A 17,858-nucleotide genomic window follows, 5' to 3' on the forward strand; every position below is an offset into this window, starting at 1 on the left:
TTTTACTCCATGGCTTTAGCCATACAGAGGTCCAAGGTAGATACAACAGTCCATTTGAAATAGGTTTAGTTCCAAGAATAGGACTTGAATTTGAAAAATAGAGGGTAGTTGGCTGGCTGTTTAGAGGTAACGGATGGCAGAGCCAAATTTCCTCAGGGTCAAGCCATTCTTAATGAAGAAAGACTTTTAAATGGGCACTGCTGTAGGTTCTTCAGTAACAAACAAAGGTTTAGATTGGATGGATTTCATAAGCAAGTCAAAGTTCCCTTCACTAGAGACATGGAAAGAATTTATTTACGACAGTAAGTAACACTAAAAATGTGCGTGTGTATACACGTGCATGTGCGTCTGTAGTATCAGGAGATGCTCGGCTTTGGTCCTTCAACTTATGCAGTCCCAATATTTTTAATTGAGATACATACACAAATAAATACATATATATGTAGGTATATGTATATACATGGGTATCTAAATAAAATTCACATACCATAAAACTTACCCTTTTAAAGTAAAAAATTCAAAGGTTTTTAGTATGTTCACAAAGTCACGCATCCATTACCACTATCTAATTCCAAAATCCAACTTTTGTTTTTAACACATGCCTCGAATTCAGAGTACACAAATGAAGCAGTCAGCCAGAGGCATGGCCAGGAAGAATCCTTGATATTTTCAAACGTCTATTTATTCTGCCCATTAGTAAGTCTACATCATTTCAGTATTTAGGAAGGTTTTCTTTCTCTCCAACAATCATGTAGGCTGATACTTATTAAGGTTTCCACACAGAAGATAGTCATTCTGACCTGGGAAAAAATTAAGTGTGAAAATGTACACATTTGGACTAAATAATGAAAAAGAGGTTGAAAGAAAGTGCATAGGAAGAGGCAAAAAAGGAAACTATGGGCCAAAGGTATACAATAGGGAATATAAAAAAGTTTCTAGGGCACTGCAGAAAGACAATGTATTCTAGTGATTACCTTTATTAGACTCTACTGGATCAGGAGCCAATTCATTAAACATTAATGGCAGGGGAATGCCATCCATATATTATAAATAGCCATTAAGTTGAGATAGCTCTGCACAGGGTCAGTATGAATTACTAAAAAAAACTTAAGCTGGCATTTCAGAATCATAAAAGGGTAGATTTAGTAGAAAATGTTCAGTAGGAATAAGGAAGAACAGTATATATTACACTATTTGTCTGAAGAACAAACTAGAGATGAGAATAAATTTATCATAAACCTAAAAATATCCTTCATGACGAAACACTTATTCCTTGAAAATGGGTGTCAATTACATTTAATAATCTTAGCACTCCATGTGTGACATTGGCAAATGGTAAATGCAAAGACAAATGAGAAGTAGATATTCAGGTGAAAATTAGACAAAATGTTAATGAAACCAGAATAACCTCACTGAATACAGGTCCAAGGATATGTGAAAGCAGCAGAACTGAGATTATTAAAAGATAAGGTCTAATTTCAAATTTCTCTCCTGGGTTAATTCTGGAATCTATCCCACTTGATAGTATTTATAAGGCAGGTCATCTACAAAGTAACCATAATTTTGTTAGTTTTACCATCAGTTTTCACTGGTTAGAAAGTGAAATTATGTTATAAAAAATTATGGCATTGATGGACACTTAAATAGATCACTACATTTGTATAACCTATTTTTCTTACCATCTTTGCTAATTTACACCCAATTTTTCAGAATAATTTGAAGAAAGAATTAAAAGATTCATGTAAGATTCTTTTGATATCTTAGTGTTTCTCGGATAATAGCACAGGGACTTTTGTAAGAATTTCACTGTGGCAGCTATTTTGACACAAAAATTAATATGGCCTCTGTTAAAAATTATCATAAACTTGGAAACAAGACAAGGATAGTGCTGGTAGTGGTATGTGCCATGTTCTTTCAGTATCATACTAGCATATCATTTAAGAAACGCACTTAAGGATTTAATTGTCTAGGAGAACAGACCTGTACCTGATTTTGCTATGTACTTTTTGATTATTGTACAGCTACTGTGAAGTAAAAAGTTAACTTGTAAATTTTTGTCTACTACAAAAACTATTGCAAAGGTTATAGTTTTACTGCCCTGTAGGTTATTAACCAGTCTTATATCTAACTTAGCAGTCCTATTAAAATATTTTCTGTGTCCCACCTACCTCCATTCCTTCTTTTGTTAAATTGTTTGGAACCACCCATGTACCCAGTTCATCAAAATGCTTCTGAAATTACATTGGTTTCCTCACTGAAGACTTATTAAAAGTCGGTACATATGTGTTCTTTATGTGTATTATAGTCATATTTTTAACTCTGAAAATAATACTTTGTCCTCCATCAAGCTCCTGTGTAAAAATTTTTAAAAATAAGCCAACAGCTCTCTCATGAACCTGTACAAAGCAAGGCTTAAATGAATTGCCTTGTGACAGTCAAGCTGGAGGAAAACTGACAGCAGGTAACAGCATTATTTATTGACAAGGCAAAAGCCTCAGCTTAATTTAAGGGCTTCCACTGAAAATATAATTTCAGACACAAGGAGTATAAAACGCAACAACGTGAACAAACTCCATTTTGTTTTTGCCAGTATTATGAGAGGTAAGTCAACTCCAGTAAGGTATCAGTAACAATGCCAAAAAGGTTTATACCCTATGAGTTATAATTACAGAGGTCTGCCATCTCACTCTTTCTAGAAGCATATCTTTGAGCCGCAGTACACAGTGAGAGAGGTTTATACTTAATGCAAGGTATCTTTATAAATTATGACATTTTCATGGTGACTGTGATGGCTTTTTAATGTGTCAGCTTGGCTAAGCTGAACTATAATCCCCAGTTATGCAATCAAACACTAATCTAGATGTTGCTGGGAAGGGATTTTGCACATGCAATTAAAGTATCTAATCAGTTGAGTTTAATTTGGGGACATTATCTTGGGTGGGCCTGACCTAACCAATTAGAAGTTTTTAAAACAGGGCTTTGGATGTCACATATTTGATGTTGGCTTCCAGCTGAGACCTTGGCTGGGGTTGTCAGCCAGAACACTTATACCCCATGGCTAGCCTCTCTACACGGTTAGGGTTCCCTCACAACATGGTGCTTGGATTCCAAGGGAAAGCATACCAAGAGGGGGAGGGGGGATGGAGGGACTAGGAATGAGGAGGGACGGGGAGAGGGGTAGGTAAAGGGAGAGGGAGAAAAAGAGAGAGAGAGAGAGAGAGAGAAACAAGCAAGGGAGTGGGAACAAGCACCAACGAGGTACATCCTATTAACAGGCAGTCACAAAGTTCCACCTAGGTGCAAGAAAAGGAGAAACAGACCTTACATCTAAATTAGGCATAGAGAGATTCTAGTAAAAGATATGGAACTGGAAATATAGTTGTGGGCATTTTTAGAAAACATAATATGCCACAATGCTCTTCGGCTATTTTTCTGTGAGATTACTGATCATTTTCATAATGACTTCTAGAAGCTTTGAATAAATTAGGGAAATTAACTTTATGAATGACATGAATTATGAGTAATTTTCTGTCAAACAAAAATATTTTTGTTATTATTTTTATGTATCTTTCTCTTTTCTAAGTCCCTTTAAAGGATGCAGATTTTATTGAGTAGAATTGAATTTTTAAATGAAGTACTTATAAAGGACATGTTCAATATTAATGCATATCAGCTAAGTAATTTACTGTAATTCTCATACTGCCCAATCTTTCTCTCAAATAAACTGATATTTGCAAGTTTAAATGTATTTTGGTTTGAGTCTTACTTCTAACTAGCAGGCTAATCTACTACAGAAACAATAATAAAAATGTTATTTAAAAATCAGACGGAAGAGCAACAGGGAAAGTCAGTGTTGGGTATTTAAATTATGTTTTTATATCAACAGGCTTAGAACACTTCAAAGGTATCATTTCATTTAGTTTTCTTTCATTTTAATGTCACCAAAGGGTCAAGGGATAATCTAGAGATCAATTCACCATCCAATGCACATTGCTTCCCCCGAGTTTGGGAATATAAATTCAAATGTATGATGGTTTTTACCCAAGTTCTTCCAAAAAAATTTAAAGGCTCAAATATTTTTATATCTATACCAGCAGAAAAGGCACTACTTCAAATGAATGCTGTACAAATTAGCCTGGTGACTCTCCTTTTATCTTTTAATAGTTTTGTATCAGCAGGATAGGAGGTAACTCAAATCAGGAGAAGCAGGTTCTACGTTTGCCTCTAACACAGAAAAGCCATGTTCCTTTAGCAAGTCCCTTTAACATTAAACTCATTCAAGTCATCTATAAAATGGGACATGTCACCTCCTTGCATTCCTGACAAGGTGACTGTGAGGATCAAGTGAAATTTCATTCACTTCCTGTCACATTAGGCTGGTAAAAATATAACATACATGATTGTTATTGGGATTGATTGCAATTGCTTAATAAATTTTACCTGTTTTTTGTTTGTTTGTTTGTCTTGTTGTTGTTGTTGCTACACTGCTTGATTTCCTTTAAGAATTTAAGGGGATTAAGTGAGGAAATAGATGATCCACCACTTCATCAATTGTCAAGTACTGAGTACCTACTGTGTGTGACGGGAAGAGGAGGAGTGAGATAAGGAAGAAGAGGAGAAGGGATACAGGGTACCTGATTATCTCAGAACACTGTTGTCCTGCCAGTGTAAGGAAAATAGATACTCCATCAACAACAGCCAGATTGCCATCCAGCCTCAGTCATTTACTAGTTATCCGACCTTGGGAAAGTTACATAAGCCCTGGATGTCAGTTATCTATTGCCATTTAACAAATTATCTCCCAAACCCAGGGGCTTAAAACAATCATAAACAATTATCATCTCACATAGTTTCTGTGGGTCATGAATTTTGGAAATAGCTTAACTCAGTGGTTCTAGCTCAGGGTCTCTTGGGAGGTAGGAGTCAAAACGTATACCAGGTCTTGAATCATCTGTAGGCTCAACTGGGGCTGGAAGATCTGCTTCAAAGATGGTGCACTTACAAGGCTGAGAAGCTGCTGCTGGCTGCTGGAAGGAGACCTCATTCCTTGCTAGGTAGACCTCTTCATGTGGCTGCTTAAGTGTTCTCACAATAAAGCGACTAGCTTCCCCCAAAGTGAGTAGTCTTTTTGTGACCTAGCCTCAGAAGTCACACACTGTTGCTTCCACTGCATTCTATTGGTCAAAGAGATCAACCTGACACAATGTAGGAAGGGACTTCACTAAAGGGTGAATACAAAAAGGTGACGATCACTGGAGGGCATCTTGGAGGCTGGTTACACCAGCTAAGTCTGATCCAACATCGGTAAAATGCCGGTGATAATGACATGTACCTCACAGGGTTGGTGGAAAGATTAAAGGACACCATCCATTCAAAGTGCCTACTATCCAATTATGTAACAACCTAAATGGGAAAAGAATTTGTAAAAGAATATATACATGTACATGTATAAATGAATCACTTTGCTGTACACCTGAAACTAACACAACATTGTTAACCACCTGTACTCTAATATAAAATAAAAAGTTAAAAAGAAAAGTGCCTCTTCTCCAGCACTTGCTCATTGAATGTCAGGTCTCCTTATTCATTCTATACGCCTTCTAGGGTCTAGCACAATGTGTATGTGCATGTGTGTATGTGTGTGTGTGTGTGTGTGTATATGTGTGTGTGTGTATACCTGGACCCCTTTGGCCACTTGATGAAGGCTATGCACAGCTTCTAAGAATTATATTTTTTTAAATAAAAAAGTACAGAGAATTACAGAGAATACAAATTATACTGAAATATAACAGAATATTTTATTAAGACCCCAAACAATGAAACCCAATAGCAAGTTGAATGACTACTGTATTTTCAAAAGAATAAGCCAAATAAAATTCTGAGATATTTGCAATAACCATAATATGATTAAACAATATTTGTGATTTCCATTGGTGACAAAGTCACAAGTACTACCAATATTACTGTGGTCTTATACCTATATTCACACTTGAAAGAAATGCTAAGTTCCAGTTAGAGTTAAGTGTAAATGAAGATCTAATTTCTTTTTTCCCCATTCGAGTTCTCAGATCTCATGAACACTATCCATGGACTTAATGGGGGTCACTGGACCCTCGACCAAACTTCTAGTTACCCTTATACTTTAAAAGAAAGGGGAGGAAATAAGAAAATATAGTTCTAATTTTAATACTAGTATTTAATAAGGTAAAATAATTTTGTTTCTACTAAATTTCCTACTGCACACAGGAATTTATAATGTCCTCCATGGCATTCTCATTTCAAAATGATCACTGTTTGAATTGGACATATACCTATATAATGCTTTCATTTAAATGGATTTTAATGAATCTTTAGGCCTAGATAAGTGGATTTACAGAAGTGGTACATTAAAAGGCCATTTTAAGTTTTGGACCAAAAGGACCTCCAATTTATAGCTCTAGAAAATATCCATTCTATGGTTCAAAGATCCTTGTGGATTATAAAAGAGGAAATGACTAACAGAAAAGGAATTATTCTCCACATTATTAAACATGACAAAAAGCTTCTGAATTGGAGCTTAAAACGGGCTATTTAAGATTCCAGCAATTCCTGGGACTTTGGCAACAAAAATGTTCAAAAACCTTTTATAGTTGCTGTCAGATTTCTGTAAAGCATTTGCGATTCCTGTGAACTTATTTATATAACAAGCTAAAACCTGAAGCCGACTTGAAAGTCTTTCTATTCCAATTATGTAGAATTGGAAATGCCTAGAAATGATGTTCAGTGTTCTCCCCAAAATATAGTCCTGAAATGGTGGTTTCAGAAGCGGGTGTTTAGAACAAGGAAGGAGAGTGTAGCTGCTCTGACTTATAAGGAGCAGTTACAGCAGACATACAAACTGTAGTTTGGTAAAGCGGTTTCAAAGAACTGCCATTTAGCAATTCTCTCGGCAGTGGCACATTCTAAATGACTGCTCATATTGTTCCCTCCTGGCCTACTATAGCGGTTTATTTCTGAAGCTCTATAGTTCATGTGTAATCATGTAGCAAAATAATTCAGGAGATAATGACCCACCAGGATATCAGCTGATTGAGGTTCTTATCACAATACTGTTCCTGCTTCTCTGGGGCTTCCCAAGCCAACTCTTTAACCCTTTTATGCTTCACTATTCCAATTTGACATCTGGCCTCTCTGTGCTCAGAAGACACTGCAGGAAACAAGAGTCAAAACATACCCCGAGCTAGAAATACTAGGTGATAGTCCAAAGAAAAATACTAAGATTGGTTTGCGGGGAGGGTACCACACTTAGCAGCTTCTAAAATGGCTCCTAACGATCCCACCTTCTGGGATTCACATCCTTGTGTCATGCCTCTCTCTCTTTGATCGTATTATGGATCTAGTGACTTCTTTTTGATAAACTGAATTGGCACAAGTATTGGAATGTTAACCCTAAGATTAGTTTATGAAAACTCCCATCTTTCTCACTCTGTTTCTCTGGCTCATCTCGCTCGGTACATTAGGAGAAGCAAGGTGCCCTACGGGAAGCGCATGTGACAAGGAACTGAGGCCAACAGTCCAACAAGCACAGAAGAACTGAATCCTGCCAACCACCCTGTGAGTCAGCTTGGAAGTAGAGCATCTCCACTTCTCGCAACAAGATACAGACAGCAATATCAGAGATGGTAAATGACTCACTCGCATTCCATACCCAGCAAGGGAAGGTCTAGAATGGGAAAATGAAACTATCTCCTCCGAACTCCAAAGCCTGTGCTTCATTCACTGCATTATACTGTCTCTCCAGATGAATTCTGTTTCAAATATTGGACTGTGTGTTGCCTATTTGGAAGTTAGAACACATTTCACTAGAGATGAATGGTGTGACTGAAACATACGTGGCACTAAAACAACAGAAGAGAGGAGAAGGCAAAGGAAATGCAGGGGTGAGGCGAAGAGATGCGGCATTTACATAGGCTCCTGTACCAAAAACTCTTGAGTCTTAGCAGTCTGGTCCAGAGGGCTGCTCAGGGGTGAAGGAATGGAGACAAGCATAAATGCCTGCAGAACCTGAGAAAATCAAGGGGCCTCATCCTACACTTTCTGACTTGGAGTTAGCTTTGACTTGATCCTCGGATCTTTGCAGATGTAATTAATTAGGGTTATCAAGATGAAATCATACAGGATTTAGGGTAGACCTTAAATCCAAGGACTGGTGTTTTTATAAGAAAAAGGAGGGACAGATTTGGACACAGAGAAGTGGCAGGGAAGACAGAGGCAACGACTGGAGCTAAGGTGTCACAAGCCAAGGAACCCCAGGAGTCACCAGAAGGTAAAAGAGACAAGTAAGGACTTTTAAGTCAGTGGCTGACATTTTCTTTTTCTATAAGATTAGTGTAAGAGATTTAATTAGAAATAGTAAGTATAAACCAAGATGTATATTATACTGTAGTTGAATATCACCTCCAGATTAGCACAGTGTCAGGCACAAAGAGGATCCGAAACAATTGGGAGTTTCCCTTCCCCTTCAGGAATAATAGTTGAGGAACCTGAGAAAACCTGATGGCTGCAGCCTAACTTGAATGTTAGCTGCTGTTCACTGCTCTTGAGCTCTTTTATTTTAAAAACTTTTAAACCAAAACTTTATAGGACACGCTGCTCTAAGAAAGTCTTAGGAGACAGTATAAGGGAATATCATATTCGGGACAAAATGGTGCAACTAGAATAAGATCATTCTATCTGTGACTTGATAGTTAGATGTAATTAAATTGCTGGCCAAGACACCCCAAACCCAAGCAATTATAAATACTAACTAATGAAGCCAGGAAATCAAAGGATGAATACTGAATAATATTAGCAGGCGTATCAAAAAGATCACGAAAAGCTTTCTATGCAGAAAAAGTGTGCAAGTCTTTTAAAACGCTTTCTCTTACATAGTCATAAAATGAAATTGAAATATGTATTTTTTCTTGCTTATTGGCTTTGTTTCAAATGGGTATTTTAAAATCTTGATAGTCAATTAAAAAATATTCACCAAACTATAAATGTGCTTAAGTATATGTATATAAGCATGCATAAATACATTATAAACTATTGAATTGAAACATTAGAATGTTCTCCATAGCAACCCTAAATCAAACTGATATTTCATTTTGGTTCCCCTGATGCCAGTATATATAATACATTAAACCCAGAGCTTTCAAAGTATAAAAATGCCTTTGAAAACATAAGTAATATAGAGATGATGTTCAAATATACTATAATATACACCTTGGTTTATAGCTATTATTTCTTTCCCAAGATTACATTTCTATGTGAAAAATCAGTCTAAATATAATATTGGGTCATTAATTGTAACTGTGGAAAGAGATATTTTTACTTTGCAAATTCTGACTATTGGGGTTTCTATGCCCATAGTGATCAATAACTTATTTCTAATTTGCACTTTTCTGGAAAAGCTCAAGTCAAATACCACAGAACTAATAAACTACAAAACTTAAGGAGACAGAACACAGGAGCTAACTAAGGAAAACATAAAGATCCTAGTCTTTGACTTCAAAGTCACTAGTCTCCATAGAAGTACTTAGAGAACTAACTGCAAGGGGGGAATTGGGGGTCTTAACCTTTGGCATTGTTTAAAAGAAATACTGGTGAGTTCCATGCATTAAAATAACCCATGCAAAGACATTCTTGATGAAATAAAATAAAATAACAGACCCACTGTTGCATGCCTGAGTGTACTTTTGAGATGCTGAAATAAAGTTGATGCATTCAAACATGAAACCATCAAATTTTACAGCTGGAAGGGACCTCTGACAGTAATTATTCCAAAGCCCTCAAGAGGAGCCTAAGTTCCAGCAAATATGAAGAACGTGACCAAGGTCACAACTTAGTTAGCAACAGAAGTTGGACCAGAATAATGAACTAATTTCATTATACCACAATTTTAGTTTCTAAACACCAATGGACATGAATGCAGAAACAATGACTACAATCATATGCTGTGCCTAAAATAACAATTACAAAAATAAAACTACAGCCTCAGTTAAATCATTCACCTTTGTATGTTTTCTTCCCAAGACACAGAACATTTCCATTCTCAAAGATCCCTTGTATTGCCCACTTGTAACCAAACCCATTTACCTCCCACCCCAGTTCCCTACCCATCCTTAACCACTCATCTGTTCTCCATTTCTATATTTCCGTCATTTTAATAATGTTATATACATGGAATCATACAACATGTAACCTTTAGAAACTGGCCTTTTTCACTCAGCATACTCTCCGGAGATGCATGCAAGTTTTTATGTGGATTAATAGTTTATTCTTTTGAATGCTGAATAATCTCCATGATGTAGATGTACCACATTTCATTTACCCATTCACCTGCCCAGTCACATCTAGGTTGCACTTCTAGGCAGCTCTCAAATCTGTCCACTTCACTCCATCGGCCCTAAATCCAGTCCCCATTCTCCCTAACCTCTATTATTATGGGCATCATACTGGTTTCCCTGGTTTCCAGCTCTTTCCTAAACAGTGCCCACCTTTCTAATACCCAAATCAGATCTCCCAAAACCATCCTAGATTCTCTAGGGTTCCTTAGATTCCTGGATCCTACTCAGGCCTCCCCTCTCTCAAGAATCTCATTTGTTCATTCATTCAAAACAGTGAATGAACATGTTTTCCTTTAAATGATTTATTCTAAAATACAAATCTAATCTAAAAGCATTATTCTAACTCTTTAATAGCTTTATGATCAACAAAATAAAACTAACATCAGTGTTTTAAAATAGGAAAGTAAGTCTGTGACATATGGCATTAGCACTGCTTCATAAGGACAAGAAGAAAAATTGGAAATGTACAGTAGCTACTACATTTCAGCAGGAGAGTCTTACTTATGAACCCCTTGAGAACGGGAATATCAACCATATCTTGCAAAGCTACACTATGACTCATGAAACAGAGAAGCTGTACCTAACCAAACCATGATGACAGACTAAGCTTAAACTTATCATTAGTTCATTCAGAGCCATGCATTTTTCTCATAGACTCAAAAGCTATTCCAGAAACTGCCTACTTGGCATATGCTGACAAATACCTAAGAACATCCCATGACTAACTCCAGCCCCCCAAATCTTCTAGTACCCCTTCTCTAATTCTTCCTTTTGAGACAACCCACAGTTCCGGCGTGTGTTCACCCTTGCTGCAGCAGGCTAATAAACTTACCTTGGAATTCAAGTATGTTCCTGATGACCTTTAGTCATTAGGTTTTAGCAAAAAACAAAAAACGGAACAAAACAGGTAACAACAACAAAACACCTAGGGAAAGGTATCAAAGATTTCACACCTAACTTTTGAACCTCTTGATAGAGGAGAAGGACTCAGGGAAAGAGGGTAAGGGGGTGGGGTGCAGATTACCCATGAAAATGGGCTTGTATATTATCTCTGTGGTTTTAAAAACATATATTAACATAGGTCTCATCAGTTACAAACTATGAGTAATCTTACAAAAGAAAAAAAAATGCTTACTCTCAGGAGATGATTAAACACTTACATTGACTACCTGTATTTAAAGTGGCTATGATTCAATGTCAGACTAATATTTTTTGCATCTATCTTAACTTGTATTTTAAAAGAAGTATATGGAGGTTCTAATTAGAAATTAACTGAAGGCCACTTTGAATCGTTATACTGTGGGAATTAAATGATACTGTTTTTGTGTTTTTCTTTTTTCCTTTTTTTTTTTTTTTTTTTTTAATCACTAAGAGTTCAAGGAAAGCTTGGTTTTCATTGAAAGAGGCAAGAAAAAACAGCTTCTGACTAAATGTCTATGACTTCAGTATGGGGTGCCATACAACCTCTCTCTCCTCCTGGCATATTTAATTAATGGAGTGTTCAGTGGTTTTTTTTTTCCTCCTCCAACAGGCCCTACTCCGACCCTGAGCAATTTCTCCAGCCTTAGCTCCTCTGACTTTTTATCATGAAAAACACAGTTAAGCACTTGATTATATTTGGCCATATTTTTCTCTTTCTCCAATTTCTCAGTTTCTATTTTTAGAAAATACTTCTATTATAACTTTTTTTTTAACATCTTTATTGGAGTATAATTGCTTTACAATGGTGTGTTAGTTTCTGCTATACAACAAAGTGAATCAGCTATACATATACATATATCCCCATATCTCCTCCGTCTTGTGTCTCCCTCCCACCCTCCCTATCCCACCCCTCTAGGTGGTCACAAAGCACCGAGCTGATCTCCCTGTGCTCTGCGGCTGCTTCCCACCAGCTATCTATTTTACATTTGGTAGTGTATATATGTCAATGCTACTCTCTCACTTCGTCCCAGCTCCCCTCTCCCCCTCCCCGTATCCTCAAGTCCATTCTCTACGTCTGCGTCTTTATTCCTGTCCTGCCCCAAGCTTCCTCAGAACCTTTTTTTTTTTAGAGTCCATATATATGTGTTAGCATACACTATTTATTTTTCTCTTTCTGATTTACTTCACTCTGTATGACAGACTCTAGGTCCATCCACCTCACTACAAATAATGCAATTTTGTTTTTTTATGGCTGAGTAATATTCCATTGTAAAATACTTCTATTATAACTTAATGTTTATCACAGTGTCTAGCACTGTTTTCAAAAGAAAACATTAACAACAAATCTTGTTGATTAGGACCGGTATGAACAACCGCATTGTAGAAAAACTTTGAAAAGTAATTCCCCATTTCAAAGGTGTCTTCATTATTCTCCAGTCTTCCAAGAATCAGATCTCACTGACATATAACTCATATTCCCAACTTGAGAACATTCTAAGGCTACATCTCTTCATCAAAGTTAATTGGGAGAAAGTGTCACTCACCAGAAAATTCCACCTAACTGAAAACTGAACTGAAACAGCCAGGCTGAAATGGGGGCTGATCTGCATTTCTCATCAAGCAGCACTCTAAGGTATCATGGACAAGACTGCCGTTAGCTGGAAAAAGCTGTGATACCATCAGTTTTACACCAGGATCAAAAAACAATTTTCAATTTTTATTGCAAGGTTTGTTAATAAGTCTCTCCCCTTTTCATCACAGTTATGAAAAACTCCTAATACTTGTGTTGCATGGGAACAAAACTAGGGAGGACTTAAATTTCAGGTCAATTGGACATACATTTTTAAAATACTATCATCGAGATTGATTACTGGGATACCTGGAAACTACCTTCTCCCAAATCAAACAGAACCTGGAGTGATGGTAAATTCAAATCAATAAACCTGTGATAAAGACTATCCTAAGAATCTATTTTCACTTATTCCTAAAACTCTAACCACTATGCATGACATCCAAATTCCTACTGCAGTAGATGTTTTCTCTGGCTTATGGGAGCAGTGCAGCAATGGCTAAGAGGTTTCAGCTCTCTTGCCAGTTTTGGGGGGTTTTTTTTTTAGTTTTTTTTTTAATTTTTGAATTTTATTTTATTTATTTTTTTATACAGCAGGTTCTTATTAGTCATCCATTTTATACACATCAGTGTATACATGTCCATCCCAATCTCCCAATTCATCACACCACCACCACCAATCCCCGCGGCTTTCCCCCCTTGGTGTCCATACGTTTGTTCTCTACATCTGTGTCTCAACTTCTCTTGCCAGTTTTGATTGCCAACTACTGCCTGCCACACAGTGGAGAGGAATTCTGAAGTTGCCTCTGGGCTTTGTGGAAGGGAATAGCAAAATCCATCAGCAACATTTGCCAGTATGGCAAACTAGTGCTAATTGCTCTGGGTCCTCTCCCAGAACGTGCATTGCTTGACACATGGAAGGCTATGTTTCAGAACACCCTTTGCAGTTGCACAGGGCCACGAGACCAGCTCTGGGCCACTGGCTGTGATCAGTAGTAACACGCTCCACGTAACTGCCCATATGCACTTGCCAATGCCTCTCTTCCACAATTGTAGTAAACCTCAAGTCTTGAAATAAAGGTGCCACAAGTCAGCAGTGGAGTAAAATGATGAGCCACCCCTTGGAGGAGAGCAGCTCTGGAGAGATCCCTGGAACCACGGTGGGACCTCCAAGGATGAGAAATAAATGATGGTTGATTAAGCCTCAGAAATTTTGTTACTATTGTTACTATTTTGTAACAATACATTATAACCCAGCCTGCTCTGACTTCTACACTGACTCCCAGAGCAGGGATAGAAGGTAGGGGTGCCCAGTACTTGGCATTTCTTAGGGATCACAAATGAATAATCAGGAACACTGGTCGATCTTACATTTAAAACACCCACCAACACCATGGTGAATTTCCATCTGGCATAATAAGAATTTTTGTGTTCACATTGCTGACCTTCATTTTGCTCACTACCAACTGTGACTAGCACTTCGGCTCCTACCTGGCTCCTTTATCCTTTCTCTATTCTTTTCTTAAGCACACATATGTTCCAGAGCCGATTTGACATATCATAATAATAAATACAATGTGTCTCTATAAAAAGCAAAAGGAAAAGTTCCATTGTTGTGGCTCTTTTCAATGCCTGTGAGTACGATAACATATTGAACTTCTACATATTTCAGTCACAGGGTCACTTGTGGCACCCTATATTTTTGTAGATGAACTATAGCTGTTGTCAATCACATCAGGAAGATTCCTTCACATTTTTACATATCTGTAACAGCAGGCTTCCAGTAGAAAAGGTGTCTAACATTAGAACAAATGATCATTTGAGAACAAAATCTTGTGTTCTTCCACAGTGCTTACTAGATGCCAGGAACTGTTCCACCAGCTTTACTAGTATCAATGCGTTTAATACTCCCAACGGCCTTGGGAGATTGCTACCATTTTTGCTGCCATTTTACACATTAAAAAAACTAGTGTGTGAATTTAAATGCTCACAAAAAGCACTGATTCTTTTCTCATCATAAACTAGAAGAGCATTCCCAGGTGAAACATAGAATGAGCAACTGAATTTCAGGCAAACAACAAAAATCTTTTAGGGTAAGTATGTGCCACGTATCACATGGGATATACTTACACGAAACAAATTTTAACTGACATTTAACAAGAACCAACTGTTTGCATTTTCCATCTTTCCTTTGCTCTAAAAATTGTGAATCCTAATAATTTCAAAACACATCCACTGACGAAATGGACATTAAAATACTCTAAAATCTTTTAAAAAATTGCATTTATCTGAAATTCAAATTTATCTGGGCTCCTGTATTCTTATTTGCTAAATCTGGAAACTCAAAATTAGAAGCAAGATTTGAAATTTTCATCAATACTCGATATTTTTAACTTTATTAAGCAACTAAGCTAAGCTGACTACACATGTCTCCATCAAAGAAAGTTAAAGAAGATATGAGGGAAAGCAAAACCTTTCAATTTAGTCTATGATAAAAAATAAATGCCAAAAAACATTTCATTATAAAATTTGCTTTTACTTTCCTACTACTCAGCCTGTGACATTTGAGAAGGATCCAGATGTTGATATATGATTCTGCCAATTGTCACATTTTACATCTAAATTGGTGAAAATCCTACCTGTGAGTCTCTAAAGCATTCACTTTGTTTGGACTTGGGGGTGAGGTTTGCAAGAAAACACAGAATATTCTTTTTTCTTTTTATTACTTTTACAACATGAATATTCTAGCTCAGGCAGAGATGAAAGGACATAATAAATAGGAAACACTGCTCTCCCAATGTATGCCTGAAAAAGTCCTTGTCAGTCATATTCAGTAAAGTGCATCAAAAATAATGCTTACCATGGCAGGAGCCTGTGCTGAGTTTAACATTCTTGGGGACAAACAATGAAGTAAGTGTAGAGTGAGACTAATAAAATTTTCAAAACTGAGATACCTCAGAATAAAGTGCTTCCAGAGACTCTTAATAACATCATTTTAAACTCTTGGTCTCCCTTTCGGGGTCTATTTCATGTAGGGCCGTGAGTTACTGCCAACAAGCTAATATCCACTCTCAGCACAAGCACAGTATGTCTCCAATCGCCATTCATCAAGAGCTTCAAAACAATCTTTATCTTTCTGCTTGTTGTGAATATTAATAAATTAAGATCTTTAAACTGTCTAGAAAGAAGTAAGAAATAACTGCCAAGAGCTCCGGTGCAGATGATGTATTTACATACATTAGAGAAGTACCATTAACAGTAATTAATGGTGCTTTTACATCTCAAAATGCATTGCAATTGACTGTCGATTTGTTTTGGAGGTGTTTGCAATCATAAAACAAATCTCTTCCTAAATGGATACTTAGTAATTTTTAATAATTTTAAACTGTGATGCTCTACTTAACGCTTTAGCAATTACACACTGTTTTTTGAAGAAAGTTTTTTAAATTTAGAATTTTTATTGAACTTTATTAAAGTTAATGAGACTGCATTACTTATGTTCTACCTTAATTCACAATGTTTTTAAAGGTCAAGAAGGCTAATGTAAAAATTTGTATTTTGAAAAAAGCAAATTCAGTCAGTTAATGACTATACAATTAAAACATAATTCCACTACTCTCTTCCCCCCCACCCACTATGTTCTGAAGGAACCCACATTTAGTAACATGGTATGTCTTCATGAGCGGTTTTAAAAATGAAAAGTTTAGGACATATGACCGTTAGGACGTAGAACGGACACAAATGTTGAGAAGAATTTCACTAACCCCTGATTCTCTTCTGACTTGGTATGACTTTTGATTAGAACTAGAGTACGCAGTGCCTGGCAAACTACACTAAAGGATATTTATATCAACTGAACTTCTAAAGAAGTTAAAATTAGAAAAGATATATCCTCTAAGTCAATACATCCTGCAATATTTCACTGGTGACTTAAGTCTCATTTTGGTTGAGAAAACTAAGAGTAAAATAGAAAATACATTTGCTCTGAGGGTGCCAAGGCCATATGGAATAGAAATTTGAGCTAAAATAAACTTGTCTGCAGTCTTTCCATGCAAGAAGGAAACTGTAAAAACAGATTTGGGGCGATCATGATATGAGTTACTACGATATCATTTGCAAGCCTCTTCAATGTCTCTTTCAGTCCACTTTATTTCCACTAGGAACAACTGCTTAACCCTTTGAGAGTAGTTCTTTGCAACAATTCCTCACAACAATATATGTGCAAAATTAAACTGAGCTTCTTTGACCATTCACAGCATGGTGAGAGAGCATATAAGGCAATAATTCTAAATATACAACAAGAAACAGATATTTCACAATTTTACAAATTTAAGGAAATACGCAGGAGGAGTACCAAACAAACTTGGCATGTTTAAAGATATACTTGGTGCTTGTCAACTGTCAAATAGTACAGACATATTGTTTGTATTATCAATGATAACAAGAAAATCATAAAGAATTAATCATGAGTATCTGCCTTCATCTTAGGATCACAATAACAAGACCGACATGCTGCATTTCTTTTGTGATGAGGCAAAAATCTAACACATGAATCCTATGAAGACAAAGCCAATCATTTTTATGTGTTTTTGAAGAATTCCAAATCAAGAAATCATGTCCCATTTTTGAGATGAATGCTTCCCTCTACCCCATACAACAAAGATGAGAGCGCAAAGAGAAATTTTTGATACATGTGAGTAACTAGATGTACATATGCTGCCTTCAGTAAGGCTCTAATCTCAGAGATAAGGAGCCGGTACAGAAGTGTGTCTCTGGTAAATTATCTCCTAAAAAATTATAACCTCCTTAATATCTACAGAAAAATCTTATTTAAAAAAATGGTAAATTCACCAAGCACACACCATTTTGTCATTTAACCTTTGATTTCTGTCATTTGGCACTCCTTAATTCCAAAAGACAAGATTGATAGAGACGCCTCCAATACCTCATCTACTCAAAGCAAGACAGTGAGATGATATCCAATGCAAGACCTAAACATT

General features: G+C 36.6%; 1 protein-coding gene across 24 annotated transcripts in view; it reads right to left on the reverse strand.

The window, feature by feature from the left end:
- FHIT (fragile histidine triad diadenosine triphosphatase) overlaps positions 1–17,858 on the reverse strand; it is a 1,501,610-nt gene that overhangs the window by 554,680 nt on the left and 929,072 nt on the right. The gene's annotated exons all lie outside the window — the stretch shown is intronic.

This window comes from Balaenoptera ricei, chromosome 11, assembly GCF_028023285.1.
Source record: "Balaenoptera ricei isolate mBalRic1 chromosome 11, mBalRic1.hap2, whole genome shotgun sequence".
In the NCBI taxonomy this organism is placed as follows: Eukaryota; Metazoa; Chordata; class Mammalia; order Artiodactyla; family Balaenopteridae; genus Balaenoptera; species Balaenoptera ricei.